Source organism: Pteropus medius, unplaced genomic scaffold (assembly GCF_902729225.1).
Source record: "Pteropus medius unplaced genomic scaffold, Ma_sr-lr_union100, whole genome shotgun sequence".
Classification (NCBI taxonomy): domain Eukaryota; kingdom Metazoa; phylum Chordata; class Mammalia; order Chiroptera; family Pteropodidae; genus Pteropus; species Pteropus medius.
The window spans coordinates 19,709,455-19,724,836 of NW_024349802.1; the positions used below are offsets into that span (position 1 = coordinate 19,709,455).

The window sequence follows — 15,382 nt, forward strand, 5'->3', positions numbered from 1 at the left end:
CATGGAAAGAAGCCTGCCATCACTCTGCAGCACTTGATCCTGACAAGGCAGTTTACATCTGTCGACCCCACCCCCCACTGCCTCCTTCTTCTTGCAGCAGATAATGGGCTGCACTTACTGAGGTGGCAAGAAGCACCAGGTTTGGGAATGAATTAGATCACCTGCTGAAATGTATATTACATTTTAACTCCCCAGGCATCCTCACTACATAAAAGAATTTAAATTCCATTCTCTGTTACTAACAGCATTGGCTATTGGCCATTCCTCCAGAATGAGCCCTGTTTCAGAGTTTACTACCGCAAAGCTCAGAAAACTGTAAAAGCAGTCAGCAGGCTACAATGAGGTCCCTGCTCCCTGGGTTTCCCACTGATTGCTCTCTCTTCTGCCCCACCTGCTCTTGACGCCAGGCTGACACCATCTCACCACTGGCCCAATCAGCCGCTCCAGAGAGAGGCTCAGAAAAATCATATTTGGAACTACTCAGTCTCATGAGTCAGAAAATCTGATTAGATTTCCACGCCTCCCAAACACAATACTGCATGTGGTCTGCCAAACAAATCACCGGGCACTTTTAATCAGTCCTTTCACGTCGAGCTTTTGGGACCCTGAAGGAGGCGCAGGAGATGCTCACGGAGAAGCAGCCGAGGCTGGGCGGGTCCAGGCCTCGGGGGATGTACGGCTCAAGACAAAGCAACTACAGTTTCAGAGTACTTTTAGAGTTTACAAAGCACAGTTATGTTCATTATTTCATTTCAGGTTCTAAACAGATCTGTGAGGTGCCACAAAAAGAAAATACTCTTCTGGCACCCATTTCCCACTTTTTGAAAACTGTGTTCACATAGATAGCCGTTAACCCAGTTCCACAGAATAACTGGCAAGGCTGACTCAGAGCAGGGAATTTCGTGGCATCTTCCTGCACTAGGCTCACACACACCATCATCGCTAACAGCAGCAGCTAACACTTAATGAAGGACTATGTGCCAGGCGCTCTGCACAGTGCTTTTCCTGCATTATCATCACAGACACCCCCCCTGGGAGATGGGCACTGACATGTCCCTGATCAGCGCATCGGAGCTCAGACAGATTATATCACGTCTTAAGTTTCCTTGTCTCCAAGCTAACCACGGTTTTCAACTATGATGCTAAGCTGGGCTAACCTATACAACGAAAACTTCCTTAACCTCAAGGAAGTTGGCTTCACCCATGCTTGCAATCTCCCATATCTACCCCTAAACACTGCATAATTGCGTGAGTGTCTCACACGCGCTCAGCAGCTCCTGAAGCGAGACCACGGAAATATGGTTACAATTCCACTTCTGTTAACCAGTCAATAAATGTCAGTCATAAGGCAGGAGTTCTTCGACATTGAATTAGAATACTATTCTTATCATCTCATCCCTTCTCCCCAGTCCCCACGGTCTACTCAGGTGATAATGTCACCAACTTTGAGGGACAGTTACAACCTTAGGATCAAAGAGCACAAGGATTGTTGTGTGTTTTGTGTGTCAGGCCCAGCTGAATCCTTCCATTGTGTCTACTGCTTGAGAAGTCCTTTTTGATTCTAACACATTGGAGTATAAGGTAGGAGCAGGCTAAGTAGGAAGAGGAAGTGAGGCAATTCGGGAAGAGGACAGGGGAAGGAAATGCACAGTACTTCTAGAACTGTCTCCGCTGGCCTTTTGAGTGAGGAGGGACACTGGGGGAGGGGGCGCCTTACAATTGCGGTGGCTTGAACTGAGCGAGCAGGCCATGAGAACTGGCACCATCAATGTAATCCTGTTTCTTCCCATTCTAGAAAGCAGAACAGGAAGTAATCGGGGAAATGATTGTCAATATAACTATTTTATAAGGAGACGTTTCTTTAAAGAGCTTAAAGTATACATCCGAAGATGAGGTTTTCCTGTATCTAGAGGTCCTTCCTTTCCTTTCCTCATCACCATCTCAAGACTCCTGCCTCCTTTAAAGTCCCCTGACGCCAAGGAAGCCTTCCCTAACTCTCCCACCTGTGCAGATGACCCCAGTAACGTTTATTGTCAGAACTCGACAAACAAGTATGGGTTACGTGCGCTTCCATTTTCCTCTGATTACTTAGTCTTACAGTGTCAACTAAACCTCTGAATCCTGAGGACAATCAATGATCACATTGCCATCCTCTTCCTATTGTACTTGTGCCATCAGTAACTTATTGAGTCCTGGACACACAGTGATAAATGAACCTTAGCAAATGCTTGTTAGCTGTCATATAGCTGTCATATATATGTAAAACTGTATCCCAGAGTCATACATCTCTTATATACCCAAGCACACAGCCTATGCGGACAAATTCAAATTGGGGCTAATAACTATGATGAGGAAAGAGAATTTTCAAGTTCACTAATTTCTTTTCTAAACAGAAGGCTGCTGAACATGTGTACCTTTCAATGATATTTATGGATCACATTTTGTTTTCTTTACTTCTCAGGAAGCTTGCCTGAGCAAATATTTTGTCCTAGTCCAAATAGCTCCAATTAAAGCCGAAGCCCTTAGTCAAATAAACTGGGAAACAGGTTCAAAGTACATATCCTTGGGTGTTAAATCCACCAAAAACAATATATTGTGGATTAATCTGTGTCTACCACTGGAGGAGAAGGGTTATTGCGAGGTTTAACCAGCATTTTACATTTCTCAATTTCAGGGATCATTTAATAAAATAGGACTGTATATGAAATATTTATTGAAAAAATAGCACAGGAGAGAACATGCAAAGGCTAAGTGTTCATTTGTTACCGTCACTCAGAATAAAGTCTCACTGCCATAGCAAGGAAGATCTCTAAGAAAGCGCTTGGAGATGAGCCAGTCCCATCTCCTTACGTAACAGGTTAGAAGACGGAAGTTTGGAAGCGTTAAATGACCCAGAGTTGCACGACTGCGTATTCAGGAGGCTGGTTCTGGTCTCAGTCCCATCTCCAACGAGATATAAGCACTTTAGGAATATACAGATACCATTAGAAGGCAGAACAGTCTAGGAAAACTTACGTAATTTTTTTTACTTATATTCATTTACTATGTTTCTTCGAGGTAAATGGAGGAATGATTGGTCTTTTTAATTTTGGAAATTCTACTGCTCAGGATATCAAAACTCTACAGTAAGTAGTCTAAGTGCTGAAAAGGCAACGAAGGCCTCATTCCTATTCATCAAATGTAAATGTAATGATTTGACTGCGGTTGTCATTAACTGGCTAATAACTGCTTATGACCTCAGGATGCAGTTTCTATCCAGTTAATGCACTATGTAGTAAAGCCATGATTTTATCTCGGCTGTTATGGCTCTTGGTCTCAGCTGCTTGCATTAAGGGATGAGCAGGTTCTGCTGATTATCTACATAATAGAAGATCATGTTCCAAGGGCCTTCAGAAAAACTCTCATTAAACAAAATTAGAGTTGTGCCTGAGAACAAGCCTTGCAGAATAACTTGTTGATTGCCCCAAATAACTCTCACGAATCACACTCACAGGAAATTGATCATACGTTTTCTCAGCCGCATATTTAAGCAGTCATGAATCACTGAGGGCTGGGGAATTGTATCTTCCGACACACTTCCAACAAGATTTTTCCACACTGCTTCCACTTAGCCTTAGAGATGGCACCCACCTCTCGTAGGCACAGTTTTCAGGAACGTGCAGAGTCAATTCTAGCTGAGCTGGACTCAGAATGCAGAGGCTTTTTCTGAATGGTTGGCCAGATGGGCTCAAAGGAAGAATAAGGCAATGCCTATATCCTCAGCATCCATCAAGCCAACCTCCTCCTTCCTCTCTCCCCCATATTTTTCCCCTCAAGAACTGTTCAGGATTTTACTCCACGATTCAACCTGTTTTTAACGACCATACATAACGTGTCAGGACTAGGGAAGATGTGAAAGAAATTTAAGATAGGTTCCTTGTTCATTCTGACCTTGCAATTTAGTTTACAAGATGAAATAGACACAGAAACAATTTTTCTAGACTCTGACTGCTGCTGCTTACCTTCACCATCACTCTTGTTGAAATGACCATTACCTGTTGCCTGAGTTATTGCAATGGCAAGTCCTAACTGGCGTTCCTTTGTCTATTTTGTTAAAACCTCAGTTATATCCAATGAGTTCTTTCCTAAAAATCACCCAATGGCTTTGTAGCTCACTCAGAGTAAAAGTCAAAGTCCTCACCATGGCCTGTCTAAGGCCCTCTATGAGTTGGTCCCATTTTTTTTTTTTTGTCTGACATGACATCCTGCCACCTGTCCTCCTCTCACTTCACTCTGATCTGAGCTGCTGCCCCTTTGCTGTTCCTCAAACACTGTGATGATTCGAGCGCATTGAGGCTTTTGCCCTCGCTGTTTCCTCGGCCTCCCTAGGCATGCACGTGGCCTTCTCCCTTTTGTTTAAGTTTCTTGTCAAGTGCAGACTTAGCAGTGAGGACTTCCCTAACCAACCTACCTGAAACACACTCATCTCCGTCTTCTCCCCCTGCTTCATGTCTCTTCTTAGCATTTAAAACCACTCAGCTGAGTGATCTATCTGTCTCCCAAGACTATGTACATTTGACAAGAACAGGAAACCTGCTTAGTTTCCTAGCATGTCTAGGAACCTAGAACCATGCCTAGCACATAGTCGACTGTTAATTTACTGGCTGAACTGGGAAACCTAAATGCCTCAATGGTGAATGGCAGCGAATGCGTGGCTGAGTGCATGAATAAAATGCTAAGCTGAGCTCCCCACCATCTCTCTATTCTCACCTTCAAGTCATTCTATTCTCACCTTCAGACTCAGCATCAGGTAGGTAATGAAGACCCTCGATTAGGTCACATAAGAAGCCTGGAGGGCAGCTGGCTTGATCCAGTAGGTGCTAAAAGATGTATCAAAGACAGAACCTCCTTCGATCTCAGTCCTCACTGTCCTTCCCACGTTGCCTTATAGCCTCACGACTCTAAGATGGTGACTGTACTGTAAGGCAGCATGCATGTATTCAAAGCAAGTAAGGTCGAAGTGGTAGTAATAGTGACTCCTAACCTATTTTTCAGGAAAACAGAAGCTTTCTCTTTTTCTTAGACTTCTCATTATAACTGCCATTTATTCATTCCTTAATGCAGGGAAGGTTTTCATTTTTCTAGCTTCCGCAGTAAAAGTAGGCAAAGGAAAAATGGGTTGTGAATGGTTTGAGTGTAGCCAACCTCTACTGTTTGCCACTTAATGCCTTCCATGATATGCCCCTGTCTGATTTCCCACCAATGTACCACACACAGTTCCTGTCCCAGCCCAACTCCAGTGTTCACTATTTACAATATTTACTATTCCCTCGACACTCCCCCCCGCCCTTTTCTTAGTTTATTTTTTTTTAAGTAGACAACTTTTTTAGAACAATTTTATATTTACAGAAAAGTTAAGATATGTAAGGGGTTCTCATATACTCCCTACACACACACACACACACACACACACACCACACACACACACACATACACACACACACACGTTCTTCTGTTACTAACATCCTACATTACAATGGCACAGTAGTTACAACTAATGAACTGATACTGATACATTATTATTAATTACTGTCCATATATTATTCAGATTTCTTTAGTTTTCACCTAATGTCCTTCTACCCAGGAACCCATCCAGGATATCACAATACATTTATTTGAAATCTTTTCCTTTTTAAACCCCATAGAACTGTTTCTACTTATTTATTTGATAAATATTTACCAAATGTAAAATTAATAAGAGACATTCTATCTTCAAGAGCTAACAGTCTAGAAGGAAAACAAGACATGAGCAGAAATTACTGTAATTCAAAAAAGGGTGTGCCCTGGAAAGTTTCTTTGCATTCACAGATTTAATACTCATTATTTCAGCAACTCAAAAGTTATTGCAATGGCCCATGGAATGAAATACATACCATGTTTTCTTAGGCTCCTCTTGGCTGTGACAATTTCCCCTGTGTTTCAAGTCTGTCCTTTCCCCCTGAAAGCCTGGGGACCACTGACCTTTCACTACCTCTATCTACAGTTTGACCTTTTCCCAGAATGTCATATAATGAAAATTATAAAGTAAACAGTCCTTTAAAATGGCTGCTTTTACTCAGCAATTTGTATTTAAGGTTCCTCCTCATCTTTTTGTGGCTTAATAGCTCATCTCTTTTCATTGCTAAATAATGTTCCACTGTGTGAATGTACCTCGCCCTGTTTACCCACTTGCCTACTGAAGGACACCTTGGTTGCTTGCACTTACTGGTGACTATGAATAAAGCTGCTTTAAACATCCGGTCCCTAGAACTGGGACTATTCTTATCTGTGGGAGGAAATGACAAACCGTCTTCTCCAGTATCATTTTGCATTCCCACCAGTGATGAACGGGGGTTTTACAGCCTTGTCAGCATTTGATACCGCCTTTTTTGTATCTTAGCTATTTCAACAGGAATGTAGTGGTATTTCCTTGTTGATTCAATCTCTTCACATGTTATGACCTTCTTTGCAATAGCAAAACCCCTGCCCTTACCACGTCCTATGTCGAAACCCTTCAAAGCCAATTTCAATGCCACTTACTCCATACAGCACCTCTCAAAACATCCACTTTCTCTACCAAATGAACTTTTTCCTTTCTTAAATATCCAATACCCTTTATCAGTGGAATAAATTCCTTGACATTTCAAAGGGACCGTGATATCTCCAAGAATATCATTGTATCGCTTTTCATATAAAAGTCAGAATTTTAAAATTAAAGTGTTTTTTTTAATACTTTAGATGTTTATAGATAGTAGCTATATAGATACCAATGAATAGAAAGCAACAATGCTATGGGGAGGTGGGGGGAGGGCAGCTTGGTTCATTTACCAGTGATGTGATTCATTCTGATCAATCACATGCCAGTTGCACCCCACAGGGAATTCAATCATCTCAAATTCTGTCATGCCATGGGCCATTGCAATAACTTTTGAGTTGCTGAAATAATGAGTATTAAATCTGTGAAAGCAAAGGAACTTTCCAGGGCATACTCTTTTTTGAATTACAGTGATTTCTTCTCATGTCTTATTTTCCTTCTAGACTGTTAGCTCTTGAAGATAGAATGTCTCTTATTAATTTTACATTCGGTAAATATTTATCAAATAAATAAGTAGAAACAGTTCTATAGAGCTTAAAAAGGAAAATATTACCCTTTATTACAAAAGTATTGTCTGTAGTTTAATTGATTCCTTGAGATTTCAAAGAAATCTGAAAGAGAATGACAAAACTCTAAAATAGACCAGAAATTTAGGCATTTTGTAGAGAAAGCAGCCCCTGCGTTAATATCAAAGCCCTCAGGAGGGACGTGTTCCCTTTGTCTTCATGAAGGCTGTGGCTATGGAGTGGGTGATGGAGCAGAAGTGATCAGCTTGCTCGTTGCCATGGCAATTTAGCCACCCTTGCTGCAGTCAGCAGGTCTCCCTGCTCTGCCCCTGCAGACTGAAACCGCCCACCTGTTCTTTCTCTGTGTTTTCTACCTGGCACATTGCCTTTTATTGAACACAGAGCAGGTTTGCAAAATTCTGTCTGTGCTGTGGACTAATCAAGTGCCAGAGTACAGGTAAGTGTGAAAGGGAGGCCTGGGGGAAGGGAGACTGGTAACCTCAGAGGACGTGGGGGTCTTTATCTCTGCCACTCAGCTAAGGATCCCACTGCACCTTTCTTTGAAGGAGCAAGACGTTTGCAAGGAGACACTCGATTAGGTCACACAACAAGAAGACTGGAGAGAAAGCCTCCTCTGTCCCCAAACTGTGGCTCTGTCTTATGATTTGTCCAGAAGACAAATCCAAAGCACAGGTGACCCCACAGCCTAGAACAATGCTAAGCAGGATGCTGGTGCCCAGTAAAGAGAGGCCTTGTGTCAGTAGAGTCAGTGTTCATGGAGGTCCCTTGTGCTTTGCACATTTGGGGCTGACCCTGTGCTGGCAGTGGAAGTGAGCAAACATCAGGTGGAAGTTGAGGGGCAAGTCAACTACTAGTTATCAAAGAGCTAGCATTTCCTTTTCTCATTTAACAGTATTTTTTAGTATCTACTTCAAATAAGACACTGGGGACAGAACATAAATCAAGACAGATCTGTCCTATCCCTCATAAACTAAATAGATCTTTAAACTCCAATTTGCTAAGCTATTCCTTTGGGTTACATTATTATATTTAGAAAGCATCTATTACAATTCATGTTTCCTAGAAATAATTGTTACCCCTTATCAAAAATGCAAGTAACAATCTCTAGATGTTTCTCGCTTTATAACTTTCAAAAAATTCACCATCTCCTGGAACAACCCTGTGAAGTAGGTCAGGCTGGAGTTTTCAGCTCCGTTTTGCAGTTGAGGAAACTGAGGATCAGAGACAGCACCTAATATGTCTGAGTAAAAATATCAGTGTTTCATGGCACGATCTGAGAACTATTTACATTCAAATTACTAGGAGAGGTCCTTGTTGAAAATGGAATTTTTTAGGTCAACCCAAGATCTACTAGATCACAATCTATAGGGGTGGGCTCAGGAACTTGCATTTTTGATAGTTCTGACTCTCCACTTAACAACCCACTGTCACACACCTTGATTCATTCAGGGTTTAACTCAGATCTTTCCGAGCTTTTTAAACTTTGTACCACATCACAGTGACCAGAGTGTGACCGGGGAGAATTGCTGCTTCCTGGTAACCTGAGGTGGGTTTGAGACCTTATGTATCTTACCTCTGCCCTTTCCTAGCTAAATGCTTCTGTGGAGAAGGAAAAGATGCCTTCCGAATACTGATTCAACTTCCTCATCTTTCTCTTTACCCCTAAAGGTTGGCCCCTCAGAGCACAGAGCTGCAGTGAACAGTTGAGATCGCCGAGAGCCTCTCGTCTTTTCACTGGTGGCAGCGTTTTGTCCCTGGTGTTTTCTATTTTGACAGCTCATCAGCAGAGCCACTGGAAGGTGACGGAAACCTCACTGTTCAATTAGGGCTTAAGTGTCACCAGAGCGTGTGGAGGAGGAGAAGGAAGCGACCTGTGTGGAGGCAGCTGAAATAAATGAGCTTTAACAAGCAGATTAGCCATCCTTCAGGAGCCAGGGGCCTCCCAGGATTTCAAGCACGGTGCCTACAAGCAGTGGGATACACCATCTATTCTCAGGCCCCTGTTTTCCTGATTTACATGTAGTGAGTGCTCTTCATGAATTATCATGTTCTACAAAGGTAAGGAATTATCATTAATTTAACAAATATTTATACAGGACCCACTCTGCTATGGATTATGGCTGAACAACACAGACAAGGACCCTGTCCTAAATTAGCAGGGACTATAGACATAAAAGGAATAATTCTTAAAAATGCAGAATTCCATGGAGAAGTTTAAAAAGGTACTCTGACACCACACAGCAGGAGGAGCCACCATCATGCAGGACTTCTCAATGGTTCTGAGAGCCACCTGGTCAGAAACCCCCGGGGATATGTGTTAGTAAAAATGCAAAATGCCTAGATCAACCCATATATACTTTGGGGACGGCCTAGTGAAGCTACGTTTTTAACAAACTCCTTAGCTCCTGCTTTTGCACACTGAAATTGAGAATCTTTGGGGGAGTGTGTGTGGTGAGAGCTGGGGACTGGCTGTCAAACGCCCCTGTGAAGAAATGCTGTTTGTGCAAGACAAGGTTTAAAGTAAGGAGGCTTGGGCAAGAGTTTCCCAGGTAGAAAAGTAACATCATATGTAAAGGTCCAAAGGAAGTGGAAGAAGGCAAACTGTCGCCTGTGGCTGAAGAAGAAGAGAGATGGAAAAAAGGCAGCTCTAAAGCCAGGACTTCGGATGCAGGCACATTTCAGTATGGTTAAGGATATTAGATTTTTCTTAAGCCACTGAGGAACATAGTCAAATGCTCATTGAAAAAAAAATAATAAAAAAATAAACATAGCATGCTGGTATTGGGAACTTTAAAAAGGATGTTGGGCTATGAGGAGGTGGCTGTGGCAATAATCTGATGAGAAGTAATGCTACCTTGGCAATGAGAATGGAGAGAAATGGATAGGTTCAAGAGGTGTTTAGGAAGTAAAATCAACAGGATTTAGTGATTCTATGGACGTAAAATGTCACCACAATCGATGTTAACGCACCCTCCAATTTTGACGCCAGCCATTATGTTGACCTGCTACCACAATGATGAGAACATGTTCTTTCAACCAACAGTCTCCTCTGTGGCCAAGGAGATGCTTTGGTCTGGATAAGAAAAGGCTGATTGGGGTAAACGTCTCCAATTCAAGAGCTCGGGAAGCCTTTGGTTTGTTCCAGACTCTGCCAACAAATCTCTCTGGCTCAGTCAGGGCCTCAGGTTTTTCAATTTAAGTCATTAAATTCTGTGCTTTTCCTCCATAGCACTTAACACGACTTACAGTTAAGTGAGAAATACCTCCCATTATTCATTAAATATCCATCTCACCCATTAAGCTGTAAGTTCTGATGGCGAGGGGCCAGTAGGTCTGCTCATTGTTATCTGCAGCTCTAGTACGTATGAAAGAACTGGGGCTCTTTCTGGGACTCACTCTTTCAAATGTGTTTGGGTGAATGTGGGACTTAAGAGATAAAAAGTGACAGAATCCAGTGACTGTTTAGCCATGGAAAGTAAGAATGAGAAGGAAGGAAAAGTCTAGGAGGGTTGCCATGTTTTTAGTTTGAGTACTTGGGTAGATGGAGTTACCACTGGCTGAGGTAGAGAAATCTCTAGAACTACAGGTCTTAAATGTAAGACAAGTTGGAGCATATAAACTATAATGCCAGACATGCGAATGGAAATGTTTGATGAGAAGTAGGCTATAGGATTTTGAGAATCTAGTAAGAGATCCAAGTCAGATGTTTTGCGTGTATTTTGGAAAAGTAGCATAGACTTTTTTTCCCTTTAAATCAACAAGATGGCATATGATTAAATAAAATCCAAATAAGCGTTGTTGATAGCTAAGTGGCACACTCAGTTCTAAATGTTTTGACTTATTCAATCCTCATACCAATTCTGTGGGGGTAGCTACTCTTTTGATTCCCATTTCAGAGATGAGGACACTGAGGATAGAAAGTTGGAGTGCCCTGCCTGAGTTACACAGGCAAGAAGTGGTGGAAACAAGCTTCCAAGTCCAGCAGTCAGGATCCACTGCTGCATTTGCTCTCAGAATGGGACTCTTGCCTGGTGCCCACTTGCTCTCATAGCAGCCGGGCCATCCCTCACCAGCTGTCACATCATAACGACTGTTCATTGTCTGTCTCATTCCAGAGCTTGTGACTGTCTTGGCCAATTGGTCTTTTATTCGTTATTTTACAGATGAGGAAACTGAGGCATGAATTAGTAAAATAACATCCATAGGGTTATATAGTCAGGGTCTGGGTGGACCTGTATTTGAATTTAGATCTGTTTCCAGGACTAATAAATTTAACTGCTACCTAACCATAAAAAATTATACTTTTGGATACAGTTTTTTGATTACTAGAGGGGGACAAAGGATGAGGATCTGGGAAGCAGATAAAGTAAAAGCTAGTTTAAGAATTACCATTAACTTTATGATGTCAAAAAAATGTCACTTGGCCCTTTTGTTCAAGCGGAAACATTCAGATTAGTTGGTCTATCAAGCTCTAGGGCTTATAATTTTTAAATAAATTATTGTAGAGGAAGGATAAAATGTTGAAACTTTAGAAGGCACCAAAACCAACTTTAAAATACCAAATTATTATTGCCATTAAACAGAGGCTGCTGCTCTAAATGCAACATCCCACTTGACCCTCACAATCAGTCTACGAAATAGTATTGTCAATTTATTATCAATTTATTATTGGCAAAAATAAGACAAAAGGCCCCAAATGGAGTGGCTTACACTAGGCCCCACATCACCAAATCAAGGTTTAATTACAGTTTTGGGTCTCCCAGACATAGAATCTTAAACCAGTCGAACAGGAATCACCTGATCAACATTAGTGAGGTAATCTGCCCAATAGACCCCTGCCATCTCCAAAAAGTAAGTGACCTTGAAATAACCAATCCATTTTTTTTTTTTTTTTTTGCCTAGTATAACTTCTTCGTTCCTGCTCCCTTCTGCTTGGAAAAATCTTCCATTTTGTACAGCTCCCTGGCACTTCTATCGGCTAGATTAGATGCTGCCTGATTCATGAATTGATGAATAAAGCCAATAAGAACTTTAGTTTACTTAGTTGAATTTTTTTTTTTAATACCATCCTGCCTCCATTGTTTTACAGAGAAGGGAATTGAAAAGTAAGTTAAACATACTGGGGATACACAACTAGTAAAGGACAGTGCAAGTTCAAATCCAGGTTTGTCTTATGCCCAAGCTTAAGCTCTTGAATACTATAGATTTGACTTACTGTAGAAATGATTCTGCTAAAATTTGGGTTTACTCAAGAGACAATTGGAGCAGGTAACTTTATGCCAGTGAACTGTGAAACAGCAGTGCTTTAGGTGTACATCACAATGAAAGTACATTTTTTCTTTGTCTCAGAAGAGGGTTATTCACAAGTTGTCAACTGTTCCATCCAGGCTTTCCAGTCTGCTCATGAAGATGCTGAAAAATACTACAACAATTTCTACTTCGTTGACTGTGTACTAGGGGGAAGTATAAACTTGACCGTTTCTAGTGTCATTTAGACATTAGGATGAAAACAGGTGCCAGGAAATGGGTAACACTGTGATTGGCAGTATTTACTCAAATCTTTCTCTTCCTATGGACTCACAGCAAGGTCTTCTGCCCCCTTCCTTCGCTAAGTTTGTTTTTAATTTTGGCATTTTGGATTCTTACATTTAAAAATGATCTTTCGTATAGCCTGGATTTTAGCATATGGTTGGTAGAATCTTTAGCTGAACAATAAACAGAATGAACACATGAGAAAGGAAAGCTGGTAAAGAGCAAGAAAGACAGGATGGGCATTACATGTAAAGTAAGTGATGGCACAGTTCCTCTCGCCTGAAGTCTTTAAATGCCTCAATTAATGAATACTTGGCTCTTTGGTTCCTTGGGTATTTCCTCTTTGAAAATGCAAACATCAGGGGCAAGGGAAGATCATTCTTAGCCTCATATGAATGAGTTGATGCAGTTTACTTACTGATTTTTAGGCCAGTTCCTGAATTAGAAGAGTCTGAAAGATCACCTGATCTGGTTCCTCTCAACAGATCTAAGTCATTGAGGCTGGGAGCAAGAAGTAGTTTGACCAGGAGGACCGTTGCATATCACTATAAATTAGCTTTGGAATCCAAGTAGGAGGACTCTCAGTACAGTGCTCTTTTCTTCAATATCACACTGATCCAGGTGTTAAAATACAGACATCGCGCTGTAAGCACAGCATTCTATATAGCTAGGAGCAGCACTTGGCTCTTCTACTCACTAGCCTTGAGAACCTGGGGTTGTGTCTTACCCTCTCTATGCCTCAATTGGTTCTTCTGTAAAATGGAGGTAAATATTATCTATCTCACTATGATGTTATGAAAATTAAATAGAATTGTGCTAGAATGTTCTTAGCAGAGTGCCTGGTGCCCAGTATCTAGTCGATATATGCTAACTCTTAAAAGTTTACTGCGTTAGAATAAAATTTTTCCAGCTGTGGAAATGGTATTTTATAATACAGGTGGATTAAGATCTGAGATGAAGATTTTGGTCAAAGTGACTTAACTTTTTTTCTGGGTCTAAAGCAGTCTTATGTTAGAAGTGGCTGGCAAGTACCACTACAAAATGCCAAGAATATATACTGTGAACAGTTCAGATCTCTGAAAATTTCCCTTCCCTAAGTGTGCCAAGCAGAAAACATCCATTACAAGTGGTAATTTCTTGAGATAGATGTTCAAGTTTATTATGGAAGGGCTTATCCTTTTAATCAATCCCTGTGAATTTCTAGTTTACATGGAACAGCCTTGGTTTCACTAATTAAATCACAAGACAGTCAAGGTTTTAAGGTCTTGACGAAACTAGAGATCAGTGAGAATTCTTAAAATGAGAATTAAACTAGAATATCTTAAAGTGTCGGAGGGACATTATGATCAGATGAAAGGAAAACGGCAGCTGAAGACACAATTTTCCAGGAGATTTAGAACTCTGTTATTTGTCAAAGTTCTAAACATTAGATAAACAACAGTTAGAATTTTAGCAAGTTTTTAAACACAATGTTCAGTGAAGATTAAAATGAGATAAATTGCTTTTAGAGGCCTCACTATTCAGACATATGCAAAATAAGAACATTCTAATTGTTTCATCTGTGAAGACCGGGCCCTATTGCTGTGGAAAACCTTCAGTCAGATGTAATCGATTGTAATTAATGGATTGATAATGTTTCAGATTAAGATTGTGTTACAGATAAAAACCCTAAATATATGCTTAAAAACTTAAAGTGGATTTCTGGTTTCTACTCAGGATGTTAAAACCTAGAAAGTGTTACTCTTAACAGTAAGAAAGAAGTGGCATGATTTACGAAAGCATAACTATAATGAACCCATTGGAGAACTGAGTTTGCAAGGCCACTGACTAGCCTAAAATCTAAGAAAAAAAAAAAGTACCTCTGAGGAGACATGGGCACTGGTTCTCCTGGGCAGAGCACGGGAAGAAGACAGTCACTATACAAGTGGGTAAGAAGATTGGGGCTAAAATTTCTAGCTGACTGCTAAAATTAAGTGAGCTATCATGAAAATTTAGAAGCCACTAGAAATGCAGACACGAAGGGAATTTGCAGCCACTCACAGACTCTTCTTCATGGACCTCTACAGGGTACTTAGAGAAAAATTAGAGGCAGGGGACAAGATTGAATGGAATGCCACTTCTGACTCCTGCCAGCCAACTATGAAACAGCCAACTGCCAAATTATCACAATCGACTTCTGGGAAAGAGGTGAAAACCTGGCAAGAGATCCTCTCTGAGGTATTAATTCATAGGAAACCGAAAGTAGAGGGTGTAAGAGGAATATTTACAAAAATCTGTGTCAATTCAATCTCCACCCTAAATACAAGGTAAGCCTAGAGGAATACAAAGTAGGTAATATACTGAGAATAATGGTATCCGTGACAAAACCCAAACCTAGTTCAATTCCCAACAAGAGTAAATCAACATAAAAGTCTAGCAAAAAAAAAGGCATATTCATTTGCAAGCATAAATACTATTTGCCTGTTTATTCTGTTATCAAATGACTTCTGAGACACAAGGAAAAGAGAGAGAAAATCCACTTTCGAGAGACAAAGCAATAAAACTAAGTTCAAATAACAACCAAATGTTAGAACTATCAGGTAATATAAAATTACTATGATTAATAGGTTAAAGGCGCTAGTGGAAAAGTTGGACAGCAACCAATGCCTATATGGTCATTTAATCTATGACGAAGGAGGCAAGAATATGCAATGAGGTAAACACATCAAAA

The 15,382-nt window shown here is 40.8% G+C and overlaps 1 long non-coding RNA gene across 1 annotated transcript; it reads left to right on the forward strand.

Moving 5' to 3' along the window:
* Window positions 1-1,243: 1,243 nt before the first annotated feature.
* LOC120581603 (uncharacterized) lies at window positions 1,244-15,098 on the forward strand. Its single transcript, XR_005647347.1, has 2 exons — window positions 1,244-3,125; window positions 8,809-15,098. It is a non-coding gene; the product is annotated as an uncharacterized LOC120581603 (long non-coding RNA).
* Window positions 15,099-15,382: the final 284 nt, after the last annotated feature.